The sequence below is a fragment of the Manduca sexta genome, chromosome 16 (assembly GCF_014839805.1).
Source record: "Manduca sexta isolate Smith_Timp_Sample1 chromosome 16, JHU_Msex_v1.0, whole genome shotgun sequence".
NCBI lineage: Eukaryota > Metazoa > Arthropoda > Insecta > Lepidoptera > Sphingidae > Manduca > Manduca sexta.
In genome coordinates, this window is record NC_051130.1 from 13,497,374 (window position 1) to 13,504,052 (window position 6,679).

Here is a 6,679-nt window from a genome sequence, read left to right on the forward strand (position 1 = left end):
CACGTTTATTTTCGTTATGTTCGTTGTTTATGTTCGTCAGGTTACTTTTGAACAAATGTAGGCCATCTCTAGGGATTGACAATAAGAATATAAGTAAAATCAACCATCGTCAAAGTTGAAAATAAAAACATCCCTACTGTAATATCTCGCTATTATTTATTATTACTTACTACGTTATTATTATGTTATATCAAATATGAAAACGACACAGCATCGTAAGAATATAATAATATACACACAAGCCTATACAATACTGTTTTTTTTTTTATTTTAATAAGACTATTATTAATATTGATCAACGCAAAAAATAAAGGTTTTCGCGAATATCGATGTAATAACAATATCTATCAGATATCCTAAACCCTGTGCTAAACTTTTGACAGGAATGTCAACGTGGTGAAAATATAATCAAAAACCGTCGAGTTATATTGAAAAAAAAATGCAATTCTGTCAAACGAAGGCACCGATTCTAAAATTGATATCCAATATATAACTGTTATGTGAAATTATTTTTTGGTTTTGAGTGGTTTTTGAAGGCGGTTTAATTTTTTGTTAAAATTATTTTTATTTTTTGCTTTTTTGTGTTAGTAAAAAATAGACCATCTCAATGGCATAGTTGTGTTTTACTCACGATACGACTATCACGCTGAGGAGTTACATCTCTGAGTACCTCTGAAAAGGGGAAAAGGTGTGATGCTATATATATGTATGTAAGAAGTAGGTTCAAGCAAACGTAACGCAAAAACACAACTGATATATTTGGCTCACAGTACAACTATCCCGCTGTGGTGTTACACCTCTGCCTATCCCTGAAAAGGGGAAAAGGTGTGATGCTATATATATGTATGTAAGAAGTAGATTCAAGCAAACCTAACGCAAAAACACAACTGATATATTTGGCTCACAGTACAACTATCGCGCTGTGGTGTTACTCCTCTGCCTACCCCTGAAAAGGGGAAAAGGTGTGATGCTATATATATGTACTAGCTTTTGCCCGCGGCTCCGCCCGCGTTATAAAGTTTTTCGGGCTAAAGTTTTCCGTTATAAAAGTCACGCTATATATTTTCCCGGGAGCCTATGTTCTTCCCAGGGTCTCAAACTGTCTCCATACCAAATTTTATCCTAATACGTTGGGTAGTTTTTGAGTTTAACACGTTCGGGCAGACCGATGCAGCGGGGGACTTTGTTTTATGATATATTTTTGTAGAACTTTTTAAGAGGAACAATCCCGTCATACATTATTGTTGCATAACTTTAACCGTTTACGCAGCGCACGCAACAGAAACTCTCAAAACTAATAAATTGTCCCCGTTTTTGCATCATGTTTCATTACTGCTCCGCTCCTATTGGTCATAGCGTGACGATATATAACCTATAGCACTCCAGGAACAAAGGGCTATCCAACACAAAAATATTTTTTCAGTTCGAACCGGTAGTTCCTGAGATTAGAGATTACTGCTCCACTCCTATTGGGCATAGCGTGATGATATATATAGCCTATAGCATTCCAGGAACAAAGGGCTATCCAACACAAAAATAATTATTCAGTTCAAACTCCTAGTTTCTCAGATTAGCCATTACTGCTCTGCTCTTATTGGTCATAGCGTGATGATATATAACCTATAGCACTTCATGAACAAAGGGCTATCCAATACAAAATGATTTTTTTAGTTCGAACCGGTAGTTCCTGAGATTAGCCGTTACTGCTCTGCTCCTATTGGGTATAGCGTGATGATATATAGCCTATAGCACTCCACGAACAAAAGGCTATCCAACACAAAAATAATTTTTCAGTTTGGACCGGTAGTTCCTGAGATTAGCCATTACTGCTCCGCTCTTATTGGGTATAGCGTGATGATATATAGCCTATAGCACTCCACGAACAAAGGGCTATCCAACGCAAAAAGATGTTTCAGTTCGGACCGGTAGTTCCTGAGATTAGGCATTACTGCTCCGCTCCTATTGGGTATAGCGTGATGATATATAGCCTATAGCACTCCACGAACATAGGGCTATCCAACACAAAAAGAATTTTTCAGTTTAGACCGGTAGTTCCTGAGATTAGCGCGTTCAAACAAACAAACAAACAAACTCTTCAGCTTTATATAATAGTATAGATGTAAGAAGTAGATTCAAGCAAACCTAACGCAAAAACACAACTGATATATTTGGCTCACAGTACAACTATCGCGCTGTGGTGTTACACCTCTGCCTACCCCTGAAAAGGGGAAAAGGTGTGATGCTATATATATGTATGTAAGTAAGAAGTAGAGTCAACTAAACCCAACGCAAAAACACAACTAATGTGTTTCGCTCGCAGTACGACTATCGCGCTGAAATGTTACACTTCTGCCTACCCCTGGAAAGGGGAAAAGGTGTGATGCTATATACATATATGTATGTATGTAAGAAGTAGATTCAATTAAACCCAACCCAAAAACACAACTGCTATGTTTCACACACAGTACGACTATCGCGATGAAATGTTACGCCTCTACCTACCCCTAACACGGGGAAAAGGTGTTATGCTATATGTATAAGTATGTCAGAAGTACAGTCAACCAAACTCAATGCAAAAACATAACTAAATACGTCACAGGAAAGCTAAATTCGCGATTTCGTTTTCTTGGACGACATAAATATTCTAGTTTTTTTAAATTTTAAAACCAAACTACCGAAGCGATGTTAAAAAAAAAATTCATGGGACCAATCTGGAGAGAAATTCTTTCGAATAAAAAAAGAATTTTCCAAATCGGTTCATAAATGAGCGAGTTCTGAGGCAACAAACATACAAAAAAAAATTACGTTGAATTGATAACCTCCTCCTTTTTTTGAAGTCGGTTAAAAACAAACACACTTCCGTTCAATACCTTATTTAGACTATTGGTGGTTAATTTCCCAAATAACATAGTCAATAAATATGACTATCAATCACGAAAACCAGGTGTTATTGTACGTATGACGAAGACGTCGCATTCTACATCGCCTAACGCTGATACTTAGCAAATGAATCCGATGTGATATAATGCGGATTCGGTCGCTGGAACACGAGCACAATCTTTTATAAATAAAAACCAATTTTCATTATTAAATAAAAACATGGTCGTGCGGAACACAAAAAATGTGATCGCGGACATAAATCATGTCTACATCCCGGGAACCCCTGCCGCCCCCGCTCCCCCTCCACGTACGGTACGCCCGTGCAGAACCCCCCGGCGCCCGTGCAGGAAGCTCAACAATTTCACCGCGCGACATATTAATTACATTCACGCTGTACGTTCTTTAATATATCTGAACGTCGCGTCGTACAGCCCCGACGTGGCCAATTACAATATCAGACAAAATGTAAATAATGGCCTGGTTGAAGCTGCTTGTGTTGTCCACGAGATAATGTGGACATGTTGCTTAACGATCACAATATGAAATAAATTATGAGATTGGAGGTGACACATTGTCTCTTTCTGTCGCCGACCAAGAACATGCAAGTATTGGTATATTTGAGTATTAAAGACATTGTAGTCAGTGTAATTAATGGACATTATAAATTATAGCACCAGCTGTGTGAAGGTAGGCACCGTCCTTTGCGGCTATCTTAGTATAACGAGATACCCCGGGTCGTCTCATAGGCACCGAAGAAGGCCTCCGCGGTATTTAATCGGTATTTGATATGGCGGTGTAGAGTGTACATAGGGTTAAGGACTCGTCATGACGTCGTTCGGATAATGTTATACTCCCGACTCCTGAGAGTCAGCATAGGGCGGTAAGATCCTCATGGGGGTCATGAACGTAGTGTTAGTTAGTCTATTTCCAAGCTCCGTGAAACGCTGTACTTCTTAGTGCCTACTCGCCACAATTATGCCGTCCTACCCATAATTCAATAATACTATTTTCAACATTAACATAATGACAATAAATTGAACATGGTCTGTTACATTAGGAATTCTCTCACGATAATTCAATTAAATCGTTTAGCCTCCAGATAATTCATGTCATGTACAATGTACCACATTTCAGTTAACAGTAATGGTTATATTATAATGACGTACAATTAGTGGCTTGTCATTACCGACTGATGTATGTTATGCACATTACCCGCGGAGTCGAATGATAAGACTCGTAAGTTTTTGCCAACGCTAAGTAGAAGCTCGTAGTACCCGTACGATTGTAACAGAAAATCGACGCCAAATAACGTGTTTTGTATGGAGAGCGGATTTCCTGAATACTCAAACAAACCCGTCCCCTACGTGATTCCTAATTTTTCCTTTAGTGTCGGGAATATACTTACAACTATTTCTATTATTTTCAATACACAAGCTCCTTAACGCCCGTCGGGAAAAGAAGTTTCAACCCTTCAAACGAAATCTTTACAGTGCTTCAGAGGTATTTTCATCATGTGAAACTTTTATGATATTATTGTATTAATTCCAAACAGAAGAGTCCTTACCAAAATAAAAGCTAAAACTTTTATGATATGCAACGTTAAAGACAAGTATTTTACTATTAAATCCATATATTTGTTCAGTAATTAAGATATAATCCTTATTGTCATTTGATTGAGTTATTGTTAGGTCAATTCAGTGTCATTCTATTCGCTCTGGGTATCGGTTTATGCGACGAGTGGCCGTATCGCGGCGCCGCAAATATCCGTAAATACAGCGCTCGACTCCATTAAGTAATAACGAATGCACGAGACTTATTGGTTTAATTTTAATTAACCGTCACTCCTTATTTATCCCGCGCGATATGGACGCATTTATTGGATGGAAGAAATGAATCCTTTCATTTTATACATGTCTTATATTGTGTTATAATTACAAGATATAAGCTGTGTTATACTTTAATTTTTATTTGATTATTTTTCTCCAAGATGTTACATTCCTACGACCCTACAGGCTACAGCACTGGGGATAGATAGTGTTAGAGTTTCGATATTGTGGAAGAATTTTCAGAATATCTGTAGTTCAAGAGATAACCCCTATATCCAAACTTAACAAACTTTACCTCTGCAGTTTAGATATCTGTCATAACTTCTTGGAAGTAAATCAGGACATTTTAACTTCCACCATCGAATGGTATGATCCATCGATGCCTAAACCTATTAGTACATTCACATTGGTCAAATACGTATCAGTCTCAGATATTCAACCTGCAACATGTCCCTGGATACCGGGGCGTGCGACAGCCCTAGTGTAGATATGTTTAATGAAACTCAGTGGTAGGGCCGATATTAAGGGGAAATTAAAAGTAAATGTGGCATAAAGATGCATTAGCCGTCGCGGTCCACTGAGCCGGCGGGCGGCGTCACGCTTCAGTGCACCAGCCGTGCCTCGCTCAGCCTTGACCTCCGGAGGACACAAGTCTACGAAGTAATACGACACCGTATCTAGATAAATATACATCTGGCATATGTATGTGTGTATACATATACGAATAAATAAGGCCAATTAATGTGTTCGTTAACACAGATATGTAGGAGATTTTAGTCACTGGCAATCATTATGCAGACTGGACAATTAATAGTTTTGTGAAGAATAATATTAAAGAATTAAACAATCTTAAAGTTATTGACTCGCAAAATCTAGGAATAAGACATTTTAAAACTCTTACACCTTAAATGCAATTACGTATATATAGCGCAATCATTGAAAGGTAATCTACCAATAATGTGGTGTTTTGTAATTCTTCTACTCCACAATAAATATTAGAAATATAGACAGCTACCTTTTCTGTAGATACAAACTTAAAATTTTTAGATTTTTTCATAATAGTGATGTATGTAATCCTGTAAGTAATTCATCCAGCATGAGTCGAAAAAACATGTTTTATCGGAGCGCTAACTGTGCTTCTATCTACTCCTACAGCGACACAAACACGAGCTAACCATGTGATATGTTAAACAAATGGCTTGAATACAAGATTTAGTTGCTCATAACCCTGGAATGATCTAATTACGCCTAATTAGTTAAACACAGTACTAATTCCATTACTCATTCAGTGGCAATTTGCGATGATGTGTTCGATTAATACATAATTTAGACGAAACGGCATCTAGTAATAATTCAAGTGTTATTCAAATATCCTGCACTAGCTCTAAGTAGGTACTAATGCGCCTGCTGGATTACAAAAACGTCATAATAGAAACTTATAAACGTTTGCTATTGCGTTTCATGCTACACTAGCAGCCGATCTATGATGCGATCTAGCATGCGATTATCGCCTCTAAACACGCCTCAATACTCACCGTGCGTAAATAATTATATTTTGTAGATATTTGTAATATAACATTATAACAAGCAGGAACAAGCAGAATTCGTCCAAAAATATCATAATAAATTAACAATTCATCACAGTTGTTCTCATTCATTCACTTGTTCAATCATTTGTTTACATATTCTTTAATTAATTAAATGTTCTGGCGCCGCGCCATTCGTTCGATCTTGCAATACAAATATACGTTTATTATATTTTATATTTAATTATTAAATCGTAAGTATTGAATTTGTTATTATTGTTTCTCTGGCTGAACACTATTAAATAATGTAATGTTTTATATTGTACCTGAATAAATTGCGAACACCTTACACATGGATGGAAACTCAGCGTCATGCGTCCGGCCAGACATGCAAGGCCTGACCAGCGTGATACTCCTTTTCTTTATATTTGCTGGTGCTAGGATACA